Source organism: Peromyscus leucopus, chromosome 20 (genome assembly GCF_004664715.2).
Source record: "Peromyscus leucopus breed LL Stock chromosome 20, UCI_PerLeu_2.1, whole genome shotgun sequence".
Lineage (NCBI taxonomy): Eukaryota > Metazoa > Chordata > Mammalia > Rodentia > Cricetidae > Peromyscus > Peromyscus leucopus.
Genome location: NC_051080.1, coordinates 44,442,844 through 44,461,811, shown reverse-complemented (window position 1 = coordinate 44,461,811; position 18,968 = coordinate 44,442,844). Strand labels below are relative to the sequence as shown.

Sequence of the window (18,968 nt, the reverse complement as noted above, 5' to 3'; positions counted from 1 at the left end):
GTTGTGGTGGTTAACAGGACAGCGGGTGATCAAGCCTTAGGAGTTAAGGGAAGCATCCGGGGTGTGTGTGTGTGTGTGTGTGTGTGTGTGTGTGTGTGTGTGTGTGTGTGTGAGTGGGCCAGTGGGCACCTGAATCTAGGTGTAGGCTCAAAGGCAGGAGCTCCAAGTCAGCAATCCTTGCTGTGACTGACAAGAAAGCTCACAGGTGACCAGTCACACAGCTTCCCCATTTGCTGTGGCTCAGAGGGACCGCCCTCACAGCTCATCCAGCCTTTTCTGAGTCCTGCCCCCAAGGTACCCAGGATGTGCCCTGCAATGTGCCGGACCTGCTGGGGGCCAGAGGTGAGAACAGGAGCCTCTGCCTGGGAGGATGCTCTGCCCCAGGCCCATACTACCCCGATTCCAGCTCCGCTTCTCCCGACACCCCTGTACCACACACGCACACACGCACACACACACGCACACGCACACGCACACACACAGAGACACTCAATCAGTATGATAAGTCTATTTAACTCGAGATTCTCTGCCTTAAACTGCACTCTCTGGCTTTCAGGAATATACAATTGCTCACACAATAAATCTGATTTTTCTCACTCCCTGAACGCAGTAGGTTTTGATTATGTGAGTGTATCATACTTTGCACTCAAGCATTCAACAAAAGTTTCATTTCAGTGAAAAACAAAAATCTTGTCAGTGTGCTGATAAGTTACAGCCATGAGTCAAACCAGCAAGGAGGCAAAACTTTTCTTCTTTTCCTCTCCTCCCCTCCTCCCTTCCACCTCCTCCTTCCCCTCCTCCTTTTGTCCACCTCCCCTTCCTCCCCCTTCCCCTCCTCCCTTCCTCTCCCTCCTCCCCCTCCTTCCCTCCTCCCCCTCTTCTCCCTCCTCCCTCCACCTCCTCCTCCTCCCCCTCCTCCTTTGTCCACCTCCCTTCCTCCCTCTGTCCACCTCCCTTCCTCCCCTTCCCCTCCTCCTTCCTCTCCCTCCTCCCCTCCTTCCCTCCTCCCCTCTTCTCCCTCCTCCCCTCCCCGTCCTCCTCATCCTCCCTGCCCTCCCCTCCTCCCTCTCCTCCTCCTCTTTCCTCATTGCCTTCCAGACCACCATTGGAGAATCCTGAGAAACTGAGGCGGCTGCTAGCTGGCAGAGGGAGTCAATCCTGTGAGCACACAGAGCACAGGCTATGCTCCACCCGGCCCTCAGCAGGCCGCGTCGCTCTCTTGCCTGCACACTTCTGCCCATCCAGACAATGGCGGGCAGCCCGCGATCCTGCAGCTTCTACCGTCTCACACAGCTCACGCCCCGGACTTCCTAATCTCTGAAGAGGACACACAGGTGTCTTGGCTGGTGCCCTTGCCACTTGACTGGGTTTTGCATTACCATGGGAACTCCTCTGTGGGTGTGTCTCTGAGGTGGTTTCCAGAGTGGTTTTACTGAAGAGGGAAGAGCCACCCGAGTGGGGTGGGGCACTATTCAGTGGGTCCTGGACCGAGCGCCAGGGCCAATCTCTCTTAGACACCGGGCTGCAGATGCAGTGTGACAGGCTGCCTCATGGCCCTGCCACCGCATCCCCGCCATGACAGACTGCATCTTTTCACAGTGTACGTCAAGACCAAACTCCTCCTCCTTTAAATCCTGTCAGCGAAGAAAAGGAACTAAAGAAGCTGGGAGGGGCAGACTCTCTTTCAAGCCCCAAGTCACCAGAATGCAACCTCCATTCCGGGGCTGTAGAAACACAGACTATCATGGCCAGGGCTCTGCTTAAGACATTTGATGGACAGCACATAGTGACCTCAGTGGAGCCTAGGATCACTGGGACTGTAGGAGACTGTGCTTTATTCTTTTAGTTTAGTTGGGAAAGCATCTGACAGCCTGGCCTTGACGGCCCACATGGACACAGCCTACCCTTGAGTCATCTCTCAAACACTCTTAACTCTCAAGCTCCTGCCACCTCGAAAACCCCTACCCAGTCATACCTGACCACATAGTGCAAGCGTGTGCATGTTTGCACACACATCTTTTTGTTGGGCTGGTAAAACAGAAAAATCTCGCCGCCTCAGAACTAATCTCAGTTTACCTGACTGTAAAGCAGGGAGCTGAGGAACAGTCCAGCTCTTCAACCTTCAGAGTGGGCAGGTCCTCAGAGTCTGAGCAATCGGGGACTCCGTTCTGAACTCAGATCTGCCAGCATTATCCACGGGAGGAGACAATGCTGTCATGGTGATAGGTAGTCCTAACACTTGCTTAGGATGTGTGGGAGCCTGTGGGAGTCCAGCTCCGACCTGCCCCCACCAAGAGAGACCTAGATGATGAGAAGAAAGGCAGAAACACAGAATAGCTTCAGGAGGGCCTGAGTCAATACCCACCAGCCTCTTCGTTTATTCAAAAGGGCTTTTTATAATATGCCAAGGGGAGAGACAAAAGACCTCCCCCTTTCAAGATCAAAGCACACCATAGAGCCTTCCAAACACCTGGTAACCACGCCTGTGGTCAAATCACCTCCTTATGCAGCCCTGCTGGGTAAAGTACCCTCAGATTCTCTGACCCTGAGTAAGGTGTCACTAGGAAGCCCCTGTGGGCCCCACGAGGACGTGCTGTGTTGTCTGCGGTAGTACTATCTGTTACAAACAGGATGCCTTTGTAAGACGCCCCAAGGCAGGTGCAAGGCCACTGCCAGCCTCCGGGACTCCAGAGCGGTCCAAGCCACCTCCAACCACTGTAGCCCTCAGTCATAGAGCTCAGATTGAGCGTCCGCGGAGGCAGCCTGGCAGCCCCCCTGAAGGATCCCCGAGACATGCGCCTCGGTGTCTGTTCTGACAACAGGTTCAGAAGGCGAAGTGAAGAAGACCAGAGCCCAGCAGGGCTACTTGGAGACAACAGCCCTCAGGCACTGTGCGGGCTTCAGAACGGGAGCCAGGTGGCTGGAGCACCCTGAGGACGCCTTGTGGGAGGAGTCTGTTCGGTAAGGAAGCGACTTCTATTGGAAAGGAGAAATATTTCAGTCGGTGACCAGAACGTGAGGACTGTGAAGCCTGACTAAGGAGCTGGACACCAACCCCCGGGCAGCAGGTCACCGGCACTTCTCAGAACAGTGAGCTGCATCGTGAAACTTACGGAGAAATGTCAAGGATGGCTCTTAGGAGAGACTGAAGGCCAAGACTGAAGTCAAGAGGACGAGGCGCCCACGGGAAGAACGAAGAAGACAGAGGGAGGCGGTGTCATGGCCACACATTTAACTTTGGTGGTGAGTCTGGGGTGGGGGCAGAGAAGAGTCAACATTGACAATGGCAGAGGAACCTCGGGCTGTGGACCCAGCCCGAGGCTGCTGTGTGACCTAGCCAATGACAGGTGAGTGAAGTGTTCTGGGAACGGGCAAGTCTAAGTGAGTCGAGGATCTGCCTTCTCCTTCCTCCTTCAACACAGCCCTGATTTTCCTCCTACACATGCTTTGGAGACATGACCCCATTGCTCATACAGTCGCTCAACCTGGAAACTGGGTGTTATTATCTAGGCCTGTCTACACGCTCTCCTCTGTCCTTGTTCAAACCAAGTCCTCCTTCCGCCCTTATCAGCCCGGTGTTTGTTTAGCTCCCTTACTCCTCTCTCTCTGCCTCTGCTGAGGCTTGAATGTTCCCACCAGCACCCATGTTGAAATTCAAGCCCGTCTGAGGTATTAAGAGGTGAGGTCTTCATGTGTGTTTGCATAGGAAGGTGAGGTGACCGCCCACTAAAGAGGAAGGAGCCAATTAACATCATTCATGGTCTTTACAAAAGAGAAGCCAGCCGCCTGGCCTTTTGGTGTGTGTGAGTGAAAACTTGATTTTCTGGAAGCATCTATTTTTTTCCAAATTAATATGGATAAAAATAAAAGTGCCCATTGGACTACATCGGAAGCTCTTATTTCTGTCCTTGCATAGGCTTGAAGCGTTCCTTAGCAGTGCCTAGAAGCACGGGCTTCCTCCTTGGTACTGGTCACTCACCTTCTTACGTGATGCCGATGAGATTTCTTATCAGTGCAAATGTATTAGAACTTGATGAAATAAGGCTTTGAGTTTGAAAAATAAAGGTATATTTAAAAGTGTATGGCTGGGCGGTGGTGGCGCACGCCTTTAATCCCAGCACTCGGGAGGCAGAGCCAGGTGGATCTCTGTGAGTTCGAGGCCAGCCTGGGCTACCAAGTGAGTTCCAGGAAAGGCGCAAAGCTACACAGAGAAACCCTGTCTCGAAAAATCAAAAAAAAAAAAAAAAAAAAAAAAAAAAAAAGAGGTGAGGTCTTTGGGAGGTGTGGTAGTTTGAATATAATTGGCCCCCATAAGCTCATAGGGAATGGCACTTTGGGAGGTGTGGCTTTGGTGAAGGAAGTTTATCACTGTGGAGGCGGGCTTTGAAGTCTCATATATGCTCAAGCCACGCCCAGTGTCTCAGACTACTTCCTGTGCCCTGCTGGTCAAGATGTACGAACTCTCAGCTCCTCCTCCAGCACCGTGTCTGCCTGCATGCCACCATGTCGCACCATGATGATAATGGACTGAACCTTTGAACTGTAAGCCACTCCATTAAATGTCTTCCTTTATAAGAGTTGCCTTGGTCATGGTGTCTCTTCACAGTAATAGAAACCTAACTTAGACTGGAGGTAATTATGTCCTAGGGTGTTGTCCTTACCAGGGACTTGGTCCCATCGTGGCTTCATGGTTACCAGGTGCTCCCTAGGGTAGGTCTGTCACGTATGCACCCCTCTAACCACAGGTTTCCTGTGCCATCTGGGAACTCTGCAGAGAGTCTCCATCTGCGAGAAGGCTCTCATCTCTACACTGTTGTGCCTCCCAGCCTTCATTAAAAATTATCCAGTCCATGATATTCACTTACATCAGCAGAAAATAGATCAGAGTTGACTCTGTTTGGCCTCCCTGGGATCTGTCTGCTGTGCTGGTACCAGAGATCTCTCTAGATGTAATGCCAATGCCGTGCCAATCTCAGGCTAGAGCTCTCTGTGGCTTCTCTGGACTTCTACCCGCCAGGCCTCTCTGCATGGGTTTCTCTCCTGCTAGAGGTCACCTGTCTCCTTCCTTCCCCTGACAGTGATCAGCTGTTCTTTGCAATCTGGCAGTATCCTGAGAGGAAAAGCTAAGTAGAAGTCTAAGCTCTAGACTCAGAGATCACACTCCCCATGAGGCCTCAGACTTAATGACTCATGGGAACTTCGGACTCATCATGTCCAAAACCAAGCTCTCAGTTCCCTCCCTTCTACACATGCCCGGAAACTGCCCCTCCTGTGGGTGAGAGGCACCCCAGCCCAGGAAGTCCATCCACAAAGAGCCCCCCCTCTCTCCCTGGCCTTTATCATACCCTCAACCTCCACTGTCCCTCTTGTGTCTCAGTCGCCATCTGGTGACAGCTGGCTGTTTTCCTGGCTTCTGCTCACCTGTTATAAATGCCCCGATTAAAGACCCTTTTTATTTCCAAGTAGTTCAGTTTCATTTATCTTCCCAAGACAGCCTGCTTTGAGGAGTGTTCTCAGTTGGGGAAACTTCAGCTCTGTTGTCCAGTCTGGGGAAAAGTCCATGTGCTGAAAGGTCACTGAGCAAAAATTAGCAGCCGTGTTGGTCTCATAATGTTAAACCGATTTCCCATCTGTACGGGGAAATCAGTGTATTAAACGTGAGGGTTCTTATCCCCACAGATATCTCCGCCTTCTTCCGCCTTCAATCTTAGCAGTTGTCCCTGCCCTCCCCAGGGAGCCCTCAGCCAATGACAGAGCTTCACCAGAGCCTGAGCAGCCTAATGTGGGCTCCTGGAGCAGAGCCTCTGGGCTCCACAGCTCAGATTCCTGGGCTGCACTGGGCTGCACTGGGCTGCCCCTCCCTCCCCCTCCCTCCCCCTCCTCTCCCTCCCTCCCCTCCCTCCCCCTCCCTCCCCCTCTCCCTGCCCCTCCCTCCCCTCCCCCTCCCTCCCCCTCCCTCCCCTTCTCTCCAAGCTTTCTCCTTCCTTCTTGTGATGGCTGATCTTGCTCGCCTGGATCTGGAATCAACCAGGTAACAGGGCTCTGGGAACACCCATAGGGGTTTCCTATTTTCTTGTTTTTGTTTTACTGAAGTGAGAAGACCCTCCCCAGATGTGGATGGCGTCTTCCCATGGCAGCCAAAATAGAAAGAGGTCTAAGAGAAAAGCTTTGACCTTTAGCCTGCTTGCCTTGGTGTCTTGCTGGCAAGTTCATCCACTCTGTTGGTACTGTAGTGACTGCTATTGTCCTTCGCTGATAACAGAACCCATTTCTTCAGTCTTCTACCGTGGGCTAAAGACCAGTGCTCTCCGATAACCTTTCCGCACCTGGCTGGTGTTACCAAGGCGCCTACGGGGCAGACAGAACAGCTAGTTACTCATCCTCTCTAGTAGAAAGACAGCTGTTGTGGGCTACCCAAATCCTGTAGTCTAAGCCCCTCCTAACGTTTATTCCTTTTGTAGCTTAATTCCCTGTAGAGGACCCTGACACAGTCGTGCTCACACTCAGCAACTCTGTCCACTGCGTTTGTCTCCCCAGGACATTTTTCTTTACACTTTGAGAACACTTCATCAGCTTCTATAAACAAAACCATGGGGAAAAGAACTTACATATCAATACAGCGATTTCCCCTGTGGAGATGGAGAAAAATCTGTTTAACATTAATAGACCAGCTGTTAATTCCTCTTAGCGAGTTGGCTTTTCTCCAAACTGGACAATGCAGCTGAAGTTTCCCCAATAAATCTCCATTTCTGGTTCTACCTTGGTGTCTGCTTCCCAGAGGGTCCAAAGTGACACAGGAAAACACACAGGTGTACACACTGTACCCACACAGATGGCACATTGCACACATGTTCCTTGACTTAAAAATGGCATTTGTAAGGCAGAGCATGGTGGCTCATGCAATCCCAGCACTTAGGAGTCTGAGGCAGGAGGATTGCTATGAACTTTGGCCAATTTGGTTTACATAACGTAATCCAGGCCAGCCTGTGTACAGAATGAGACTGTTTCAGACCACAAAACCAACACCGCAACAATGGGGCCCGTGGTGGCTCAGTGGGGTAAGGCAGTCACCACCAACCCCAGTGACCTGAGTTCCATCCCCACGACACACATGATGGGAAAAGAAAACCAGCCCACACAAATGTTCTCTGACCTCCACACACGTGCTGTGGCATGTGCTCACACATACGTTAATCAATCAATCAATCGATCATTAAATGCAATAAAAATTTAAAATAAATGGCAGCAACAGCAGAAAGTGTTGCGTGTGCTCTTCAGGGGCCCGTGCACGTCTGAACAAGTGTAATGGCACGGCAGTGCGTCAGGCGGACAGGGGACACCTCAGGTCCTTGTTAGTCCTTCCTTAACATTCAGATCTCAGGGTTTGGCAATTACATGCAAAGTCTCCATGAATAACTTCATCCGTACTAATTTTGAAATACTGTGGATAAGTTCATGGAAAAAAGTACTAGGTCAAAGGTTTGTGCATTTTTCTTTCTGAGAGATATTGCCACATTTCTCCCCTTAAGGTCTGTATTATATTTCCATAAAAAATGCACATTTTCTGTTTCCCACATCTTTGCCAACACTGTGTGTTTTCAAGTTTTTTTTCTTCTTCTGAGGTTTATTGGATAGCACAGACCCTGAATTTGCAATCTTCCTACCTCTTCTTCCTGAGTTAGGATTACAAGCACGTTTCACCATGACTCTCTGCCACTCTGAGCTGTGAGGAGAGTGGTTGCTTTAAAATAAAAAGCTGCTGGGTGTGGTGGTACATTCCTATAATTCTAGCACTCAGAAGGCTGAGGAAGGAGATTTGCCAAGTTGGAGGCCAGCCTCAGTTATACATGGAGACCTTGCCTGAAAATAAACAAAATTCATTGATTAAAAGCAGAAATCAGACCCTTTCACTTTCTTGCTTGTAATTCCTCAGTGGCTTCTCGAAGCGTCTGGTGGCAAGCCTGTCACCCTATGCCAACCCACTGTGTCCACGTCTGTCCCTCCAGACTCTTTCTTGCCTCCTCCAGAGAACATTTCCAGTTATCCATTAAGCACACCAAAGCCACGCCCAGCTCAGCGCTTTTGCCTCCTCTCTTGTCGGAATCCTTCAGGGCTCAGCTCCAACCACACCCCATCAGAGAGCGTCCATCACCCTACAAGTTCAGACCTTATTGCTCACTGTCAAGGCAGACCGTTGGCCGCCTTCAGACCACTCTTCACAATGGCTTGTATGTCTATCTTTCTTCTCTTGAGATTTTATGTTCCCTGGTTCCTGTTCATCTTAAATGCTAAAGAAGAACTTACCCAAAGGTTATATGAACAGATCAACCACTGAATGAATCTTCCCAGACTTCCAATGGCATTAGGCTGACCCCATACTCTCTCAAATGTCATTCATTACCTTTCTATAAACACCTTCCTTGTGCTTCTAAACCTGGCAGATGCCTCAGCCCCTAGGGTGGCCTGGGTGCCAAGATGTTCTTAGTCATCGAATGTACTTTGTGATCCTCTGATGGCAAAATGTGACTCAGAAGGTAGGTCACACCTGCCACAGCTGTGTCTACTGGAGCAGATTAGACACATCAAATATTTTCTGTTGTTGCCATAGGAATCTCAAGTTGCAACATGCTGCCATGGGGAGAGCCTTTCTCTCCATGGGCTAGTGAGAGTTTTCACGTACCTCTATTGTTATGCAGAGCTTTAACTCAAGAGTTCTTTGAGGTGTGAATTAAGGAAATTCGAAATTAACTCTTCTTTCAAGGAGCAAAGGATGACAGTTCATTGTAAGAGAGCTGAACTGTGTGACTCTTCCCAAATTCTTTTGTAGGCCCTCATCCCCAGTGTCTCACAGTATGGCTTTGTTTAGAAATGAAGTCCTTGTGGATGCAACTATTTAAGGGCATGCTGAGGTTTGGTGGGCCCTGATTCAGTGCTGCCAATACCCTTATAAAAAGAGGAAGGAACACACATGAACGATACTTGTGTATGAATGTAGGAAAAGGTCCATAAGCGTAAGCATGGCAGAGAACACCAGCAAGCTACCAGAAGTGAGAACGGGCCCTGCCAACTCACCACCAAAACAGTGAGACAACAGACCTGTCTTGTTCGAGCCACTCAGTTTGAGGTGCTTTGTTACAGTATCCTTAGCAAACTAGTGCAGACTTCAGCCATGCCAGGTCATCTTGGATAACTAGGTTCTGCATGCCGAAGATAAATTTGTCCATTTGGCCGACTAAATAGCCTCCACCACAGTCATTTCCCGTTAGACACATAGGAGAATGTGGCATTAGCACGGCGTCCTGGGCTGTGTCTGGGCATATCCCCTCTGCAGTTTCAGTGGTGTGGGAAATGTCTAGGAGAGATGGCCTGTCAGCTCCCTCCCCTGTTTCCACTAGAGCTCTGTTATTCCCACGCTCTCTCCCAGTGTGCATGTTTCCCATCAACAGCAATGCTTCTGGAATCAGTGCTGAGGTCTCACCCAGGATGCCATGTGTCAGAGGAGGCTGCAGAGGTGCCTTGCACTTAACTTAAGTGACTGTATCTCCCCTCCCTGTCTCTCCACACTGACTTCTCTTCGCTGGCATATTTGCAATTGAGTTGTAAGCCATCCCGAGGTGGCTTCATCTACCTGGAGGTCTCTCCTGGGGATGTCCTTGGGAGTCACCCGGGGAAACCAAGGGCAGTTTAAGTTGTCACAGTGGTAAGGGGAGGGAGTATCGGATACACTGGTAGGGGCCAGGGATGCTACAGTATCCTGATGTGCAGGCAGGTCCTGAAAATTGAAAATTGTCCTACCCAGTTCCAATAATATGTCTGCTAAGAAACACTAAGGTGGTGTTGAGGGAAGAGTATGAAGTCAGGGTAGGATTGTTTCTATTTGTTTATTTAGGGTGTTTTGTTTTTCGCTTGTTTGTTTGGATAGGGTCTTGCTAAGTTGACTGTGGTCACAATCATCCCGTTTCTTCCTTGAAAGTGCTCTGAACAGAACTGAGCCCATCACGCTCAGCTGGAGGCGTGTGTGTATGTGTTCCAAAACTCAGCTGTCTCATTGTCTCACCGGAATGTGCCTTGGTGCTTCAGGTGGGTGGTTCGACCTGGAGACCCTGATGCTGCCATGGTCTGCTGCGGGCCGCGGGAATACATCATAAGAACTCAGCTGGTTACGGCAAAGTCACTACCTGGAGGGATCAGGGAATTCCTCCAGAGGAAGCCAAATCCCAAGGAGTTTTTGGTGTTACTTGGCTTGTTATATATCAGCTGTCTTCTGTTATGAAAATCATGTGTGCCTTCATAGTTTTCCCAATTGACTTTTCCCTAAGAAGAGCTAACAGTGTGGACTGATCACTCTCTGGACATACACATTCCAGGCATTTTGAGAACAGCCTCAGGAAAGGCTTTCTCTGGAATCAAATATCTCCCCTAGCCACTTTCAAGGACTAAAGGAGACATCACCCAGGTGGTCACCCAATTTCCAAGGATTAACAGTGATAACAGCCCACAGGCGAGTCTCCTGACTTAAGGTAAATTCCACAAGGAGACACTGCCCAAGTCAGGTAGACATTAAGTAATAGCTTTACACAATTTAGCTCAGACCCCTCCTTTCTTACAGCCTTACTAACTTTATAGACCTCTAACTACTTACCTAACCACTTCTAGGAATATTTAGATAACCTTCTGTGCTAACAGCTATGCTCAGCCAGAACTCCCAGTTCAAGCCTCCCTGTAATTATCACTATTGGTAGCATCCGGCCAGGTCCATCACCGGATGGAGGAAAGTACCTTATCAGAGATACCTCTGTACTCTCTAAGAACAGACTTAAGCATCCAGGCCACCTGTTTGAAAAGGCCTGGTGGATGTGCTAATTAAGCTTAACTTCCTCCTTTCCCAAACCTTACCTCTAGTTCCAGATCTCCCTTTAGCTATCACCAGAGGCATCTAGCTGTACACAGGTTGCCTAGAGACTGAGCACACTTTTCCCCACCCTGCAGAAAACGGCAGACAGCTTGAACAGATAGGAGCAACAGGAAAAAAGAAGACAGTTTTATTTTCTCCCATTGACCTAGCAACTTATGGATTTTTAACATCCTTTACCAAACACATTTAAGGTTATAGTTGTGCACGTAAGATCCCTCTTCTTAGATATTACCCATATTTAGCCTTTAGTTAATTCATTAGTCACTTCCCCTTTGGGTCACAAATGGTAATTAACAACTAGTGCCCCTCTTTGTAATTCTTATCAACCCTCCATTTGATCCTGATAGCGGACAATCACTGCCTGAGGAAGTTCAGGCTGAGTGTCCTGGGTGGAGGGGAGGATTGTGATTTTGGGGAGATATATAACTGTAAAGCAGAGGACAGATGGAGAAAAAAGAAGAGAATGGAAGAACTAGATGGGTAAGAACCTGAGAGGAATGAACTGAGATGGGGAAGAACTAGATTGAAGGGCTAGAAGAGAGGACTAGAGGAACGAGATGGAAGATGAGGAAGAGCCAGATGAGAGAAGGAGACGGGAGAGGAGCTGATAGGGGAAAGAACTAGATAGATGAGAACCTAGAAGGGACAGAACTAGATGAAGGAATTAAGAAAGAACCTTGAGGGGACAGTAGATAAATATAGAGAGAAATCAGGCAAGAAAGGAGCTAGACATGAGAACAGAACTGAAGCTGTGTATAAAGGATGTTATGCCAGAGGAATTAAAGCGAATGGACCAAAGAACTGCGTGCGTAGACTGATTTACCGACCTTAAAGAATAGATTCTCAGCTGGTTGATAGATCCTTCCGCGGACCCTGGAAAGGAGACTATTAGGGGCTGGACCCCAATAGTCCCCAACAATGGTCCAGTGATGACAAGGTTAGAGTCAGCAGAAGGCTGAACTGGACTGGGTGTCCAACACAGTGGCTCCCTTACTTGGGTGTCTGTCTCCTCAGAGAGTCTGTTGAACTGTAAGCCTCTCCAGGTCTTGGGGTTCACCTTTGAAAGCAGGGAGTAGGCTGCTTCCTAGCCTGCTGGGGTGCCCCCACCCTTTCTGGCCGTCACTATTGGCAGGAAAGGCAGCCCCAGTCCAAACATTAGGATGGTTTGCACACTCCTCCACTGGGAATTTTCTGACTTGGCATTGACTGAAGGGGTTGCAAAGCACCCTGTCTTCAGGAAGGTGAAGACCATTGGCCAAGGCAGACCCACTTCCTTCCTTCTATTGGATCTTAAGTAACATGTATGTTTGTTGGTGTGCTGGGGACTGAACCCAAGGCCTTGTTCATGCTGATCTGCCTACCACAGAGTCAGGCCTCAACTTATTCTTTGTTTGTTTGTTTGTTTGTTTTGTTTTTTGTTTTTTGAGACAGGGTTTCTCTGTATAGTTTTGGTGTCTGTTCTGGATCTCGCTGTGTAGACCAGGCTGGCCTCGAACTCACAGAGATCTGCCTGGCTCTGCCTCCTGAGTGCTGGAATTAAAGGCGTGTGCCACCACTGTCCAGCTGCTGCAGGTTATTCTTTTGTTTTGTTTTGTTTTGTTTTATTTCTAAAAGAGGGTTTCTCTTTGTAACAGCTGTGGTGATATTTTGTTTGTGATCTGACAAATAAAGCTTGCCTGAAGATCAGAGTGCAGAGCTAAGCCACTAGTTACCCATAGAGGCCAGGCAGTAATGGCACACACCTTTAACCCCAGCACTTGGGAAGAAAAGGCAGACAGACTCTGTGAGTTCAAGGCCACCCTGGGCTACTCAAGACTGATCCAGTCTAAAAGAGAAACAGAGCCAGGCAGTGGTGGCACACACCTTTAATCTCAGCACTAGGGAAGTGGAGACAGGAAATGATATGGCTGGGCAGAGAGAGGAATAGAAGGCAGGCAGAGACAGGAGCTCACCCCTTTCAGGCTGAGGAGTTGGCGGGGTGAGAGGTGGCTGGGGCTTGCTCCTTTTGTCTCTTCTGATATTTACTCCTATATCTGACCCCAGGTTTTTTATTATTAAGACCAATTAGGATTCATGCTACACCTGGCTGTCCTGGAACTCTCTCTGTAGCCCAGGCTGGATCACAGAGATCCGCCTGCCTCTGCCTCCAGAGTGCTGGGATTAAAGGCTGCAACAACAACACCGCCCAGCCAGTTTATTCTTAACTAATGTTGTCAAATTATACACAAAATGTAGTCTCTTGACCACACCTCCTCCCCATCTTCCTTTTGTTCCCAGAAGCAACACTTACAACACTGCTAGTTTTGTTTTAAGAAGAAGGCACACTGTCCTTTCTCGAGGAACTTATTTAAATTTTTTTCACTATAACAAACTAATATTCCTAAATTTATATATCTATTTGAAATAGGGGTTCACTATGTATCCCAGGCTGGCCTAGAGCTTGGTGTGTAGTCCAAAGTGGAGTGGAGCTTGGCACACAGCCCAGGCAATCCCTGAACTCTCTATCCTCCTGCCTCCCCTCCTGGATGCTGAGATCACAAGGTACACCACCACAGTCACCACAAATAAATAGTTTAGACAACCCACACTCTCCTTCCTGTACACTCTATCCTTCCAGCCTAACTGTTTATGAACGTTTGGTAAAATTTCATTATTATGATTTTGTGAAGTAAACATTATTCACTGCTGCACCAAGTCATAAAATGAGAGCAGATTCCCTGCCTCAGAGCATCCTTCTTCCTCCATTCCATACCTCAGAGCATCCTTCTTCCTCCATTCCATACCTCAGAGCATCCTTCTTCCTCCATTCCATACCTCAGAGCATCCTTCTTCCTCCATTCCATACCTCAGAGCATCCTTCTTCAGCTGTGGATGATTCCTTCATGTTTTGCTTTCTGTTTTTCTAAAGCATCTGAATCTTTGAGTATTTCAGGTCTTGTAGGTCAATGTTACACCCTTTTTGAGATCTTTGCTAGTGTGGTGCCTCCCGGAGTCTCCGGGCCCTGCATCATGCTGTCTTCTGGAACTCTCTGTCATCCCCTTAGATCACAAGCCTTCCTCTTTTGTTTTATTTTTGTGGATTTTTTACTGTTGCTATGTTTTGTATTGTTTGAGACAGTGTAGCCTTGGTTGACCTGGAACTTGCCATGTAGACCAGGCTGTGCTTGAACTCAGAGATCTGCCTGCCCCTGCCTCCCCAGTGCTGGCAGCACCATGCCGGGTCAGCCTTTCTTTTGTGATGGAGAGTCCTTAGCAGCTCCCAACACAGCACAGACTGGGTGTAAATTCTGTGCGTGCTTCATGTTTGTGTGTCTTTGTAGACTGATGAGGACGGGTGCTAGCAACCACACTTTGTAAGTAGAGTGATCGGGGACAGAATTTTGGGTGAAAAAGCACCCCTGAGTACTGAGGACACATCTCCCATGTGTTTTATTCTCCATGTTACTGGTGGGAAGCTCAGTGTCATATGTGTAACCTTTTCTTTTTCTGGAAACCTCTCAGGGTCTTTCTTCTGTTTTGAACTCTCCTCTGTCACATGGTGCATCTTGACAGAGGCCGCGGTCAACTGTTCCCGGTACCTGGGGCAGTACAGTCCTCCCCGACCAGCCACTTTTCTTACATTATTTGCTTGCTGAGTTCCTTACCCCCATTTTCTCTTAGCAGAACCACATCCCAAATGCTTTTCCTATCCTCTTACATTTTGCCTTTTATCATCCTTTATGAAGTTTATCCTCAAGCGTCTGTGCTGGTCAGGGCGTTTGTTTTGTCATCCTGACACAAATTAGAGTCACCTGTGAAGAAGGCTCTCACCTGAGGTGTGGCGGCCCTCAGACTGGCCTAGGCGTCCGCGGGCATTGTCTGTTAATTGATGTAGGGGGCCCAGACCACCATAGGCAGTGCCGTTCCCCAGCACACTGGGTCTAGGTTGTACGAGAAAACTGCTGGAATATTCTAGTAGAAAGACTAGAATTACAGTTTTGTTTTCCACGTCATTGTAGCCAAATGTATTCCTTCGGATCAACCTGTACCTGAAATGTGGCCGCAAATTAGCTCTGTGTGTGCGTGTGTCTGTCTGTCTGTCTGTCTGTCTGTGTGTCGGGATCTCTCCTCCGTTGCACCCCTGCCTTCGCACTTTACTTCTCTGTGTCCTGGCTGGGGACGGTATTCAATGGCGTCATATGAGCACATGCTAACCACACAGCCTGGGAACGGAGATCCCCGTGCAGTTAGCGAGCCCTGGTGTATGTGCTGACGCGAGAGGGCAGAACGCGATGGCGGCTTGGCTCCTGGAGCTGTGAGCGATGGGGGCTGGTAGTGGCCGGCACAGGGTGATGGCGCCATCCCGTGTGCGACTCAGGATGCCTAAGTGTGTCACTGCACGACCTCTGTTTGGTGATTGTAAATTATTCGGGGACCTAAAATTCCCACTGGAATCCAAAGTAAAAAATGGTTATGCTGAAGTGTCAAGTCTGCCTGTGTGATTTTTAAAAACTGATAGAACTGCGCAAACCCTGTGTTATTTCTGTAAAAAACGATTTACATGTATCTGTCTAGCATTCACAGACATATCTATGTCGAATAGGGGCCTGTGTGAGGGGGCCAGGTGCTGACCCCTAGGCTTCACAGCACTTTTCTCTGAGGTGCTGGACTTTGCTTCTTAGAAACCCATAGATACTGGCTGAGGCCTGAGTGTCAGGCCAAGCAGAAGATGGTTCCCGAAGGACAGTGACGTCTGCTTTCCTGGGTATAGACGGGAGTCTACAGTGAGGATTGGTCTAAAGTGGAATTGTTTATCTAATAAAAGGACTGCTGTCTAAAAAAAAAAAAAGAAAAGAAAAGAAAGAAAACCGTAAACATGAACCAGAGAGCAGACTAGAACGCAGCATCCCTCCATCACTTCTGCATCAGGGTCTTGCCTTGAGTTCCTTCCTGCCCTGACTTCCCTCAGATAACCCCCCTCACCCAACTTGGCTTTGGCCATGGTTTTTCTCACAGTGAGAGAGAGGAAACTAGGCCAGGGACATTTCATCAACTTTACCTTCCAATGCTATTCTACAGACTTTGAGGTTTCCTCTTGTATTTTTAACTTCCAGTAACTTTTGCCCTACTTACACTATTACACATATCTCGTGGGCGCATCTTGCTACTTCTCAAGATAACAACTTGAATTTGTTTTCAGTTTCTTCTGTTTGTTCGTTGTCTCCTTTGCTTTCCCACCTCATAGCACTCTTCTCCATCATTTTGACATTGTCATCTGTAGAGATCCTTGACTAATGCTCTGAGAGGGCTGCTGATGCACGCCTGGAATCCAGTACAAATTCAAGACCAGGCCTGGAGAGATGGCTCAGCAGTTAAGAGTACTTGTGCTGGGTGTGGTGGTATGTGCATTCCTTTAATCCTAGCATTCTGGAAGCAGAAGCAGGCAGATCTCTGTGAGTTTGGGGACAGCCTGGTCTACAGAGTGAGTTCCAGGTTAGCCAAAGCTACATAATGAGATCCCATGTCAAAAATACAAATAAATAAATGAATAAAGAAAGAAACAAAGGAAGAAAGGAAAAAAGGGAGAGACAGAGAGAGTGAGGGAGAGATGGTAAGGGTTAAAAGAGAAAGGTACTTGTTCTTGCAGAGAACTTCAGTGCAGTTCACATCACCCACATGGTGGTTCACAAACATCCATGACTCAGGTTCCAGGGCATCTGACTCTCCTGACATCTGCAGGCACCAGGCACATCCATGTAGGCTAAACACTCAGACACAAAATAAAATAAATAGATCTTATTTTTTAAAAGAAACCCTCAAGGCCTGCCTGAGCTGCAAGGTGAGTTCAAGGCTAGCCTGGGCTACACAGCAATACCCTGTCTCAGGAAGAAGAGGTGCAGGAACAGAAGGAAGAGAACAATCATGCTACCTTGAAGAGCTCATCAGAAGTTGTGTGTGTGTGTGTGTGTGTGTGTGTGTGTGTGTGTGTGTGTGTGCTGGTATTCCAGGGTCATTAGGCACCTCCATGTCAGTGCATACATGCATAGATCTAGCTGTTTCTGCAGCAAGTGTGAAGGAATATTCCCCAACAGTCCCCTGCTCCTGTTGTTCTGAGGCAGGGGAGAAAGCTCACTTAGTATGCGAATTCTGGCCTCACCCCAGCTTCCCGCTACACTAGACATCACCAGCACAAGTCTCTCTGGTCCAGTGTCTCTAGAGAATAAGCCCCTCTCCTGCTGGAGGGGAGTGAAATTTGGCCCCTGCAAGTCTATCTGCTGTTAGAAGTACTTCAAAATAACCCCTTTGTTTCAGGCTCCATCTGCTCCCTTCCTCGGCACCACATGTCCCAATTCCTGAGGCTTTCCAAGATCCTCCAGGCCTGAGCAGCTTGCCTCTCTAATGCAGGCTTTCAGCTTGGTGTCTTCTCTGCTAGTTCCTTTACCTCTTCACTGTCCTCCCACACTGAGGCTCAAGGCTACACCCACCTGGTGGAAACCAGAGGTGAGCCTGGGCATTGCTCTGCCTGCCCATCTTCAAGTTGGGGGAAACTGCCTTTCATGCTAGGTGGCCTCTCAAAGGGCCCAGGACCCTACAACAATAAGGGCATGAGGCATTTCATAGCACCTACTGTGCACCAAACACTTCGCATGAATTACATTTAATTTGAAAAGTGGGTATTCTTGTCCTTGTTTTACAAGTAAGAAAACTGAATCTTGGCAGGGTTCCATACATAATTTGTATTACATTATCCTCTTGAAAACTTGAAGGCACCGGATTCCAGAGTCCATTTCTATATACTCAACTTGTATAAGCCTACCTTAATCACTCAGTGGGTGACCTTGTGGGAGACCAGCTCCCACATTTATGACAGGGTACTCTTGAGAATGGAGGGATAAGAGATATTAGATAGAAGGATAGTGGGGAGAGAAACAGATAGAAACACAGGATAGCCTTGGGAGGCCTGGATAAATATCCAGTGGCCCCTTCCAATCACCTGGTAACCATGCACATAGCCAAGCAATCCTCTAGTGCAGCCCTGCTGGGTAAAGCAAACTCACATCTCACTAGGAAACTTTTATGGGCCTCCACAATTCCCCCTTCTTGATATAATAAAGGCCCTCCCAGGCCCCTCAGATAGATGGTGCCTGTCTTAGGTCATCCTTCTTGAATAATCTTCCTTACCTGTCATGGAGATACACTTTCCATCAAGCATACTCTGGCTTAGTTGGAAGCTATCAAGAAGAAAGTTGCCTGTCTTTGACTATCAGCCTCTGGCAGGAGTGGGTACAGACCTAACTCAGCTCTGACTCAGATCCCTACAAAGAAGTTGCAAATACTTACAGTGAACTTCACAGCTGCCACACCTCCCAGTAAAGGAGTAGAGGATAATAAAGATAGAATATTCTTTTTGGAATGGGTCTGAGGTGACTACAGCAGTCTTAGCTGCACCAAGCCCTTTTCTAAATCAAAACTCTCTCCAAACAGATGTTCAATAAAAATTTCAAGACACTTTTGATTCCCAGGAGAAAGCAGTCATTTTAAATCACTTCAGCAAGTGATTTAAATCACAAACAGCAACCCATGCTAATTATAAAAACACTTTTAGCTGTTTAAGTAGCTCATATATACATGTGTTCTTATCACAACAGTAGAATTTCTGTACAAACTAACTCGATTGTGAGAGGCCTACCCCTTTCTAAACAGAAACAAAAGGAGTGGAAACTTTTAGGGAGAAGACAGAAAAGCTCCTCTAGTTATGACACCTTTGCCTATGGTTTTCCAGGGGCCACTGAAACCATAAAATTATATTTTGGGCTGTCATAAAAAGTGTTCAAATACATCTACTGTAAACATTACTATACATATTTACAACTAGCATGAATATCACTACACTACTATACATATTTACAACTAACATGAATATCACTAAACATATTTACACTTTTTACAAACTAACATTCAAAAGCAAACTCCACTATACATAGTTACATGTTTTTACAAACATTATATTCAAAATGAAACTCTATAGGACTACTTTACAAACTTTAGCAAACATCTAGAAAGAATCTCTTAA

General features: G+C 47.9%; 1 long non-coding RNA gene across 3 annotated transcripts in view; it reads left to right on the top strand.

Moving 5' to 3' along the window:
* The first annotated feature begins 2,509 nt into the window (after positions 1-2,509).
* LOC119086384 overlaps positions 2,510-18,968 on the top strand; it is a 38,128-nt gene continuing 21,669 nt past the window's right edge. For 2 of the 3 annotated variants that reach the window (XR_005089666.1, XR_005089664.1), the window contains exon 1: positions 2,511-3,243. This is a non-coding gene — a long non-coding RNA (uncharacterized LOC119086384). Of the gene's footprint in view, positions 3,348-18,968 lie in introns of all 3 variants that reach the window. The other variant, XR_005089665.1, reaches the window with a different exon arrangement.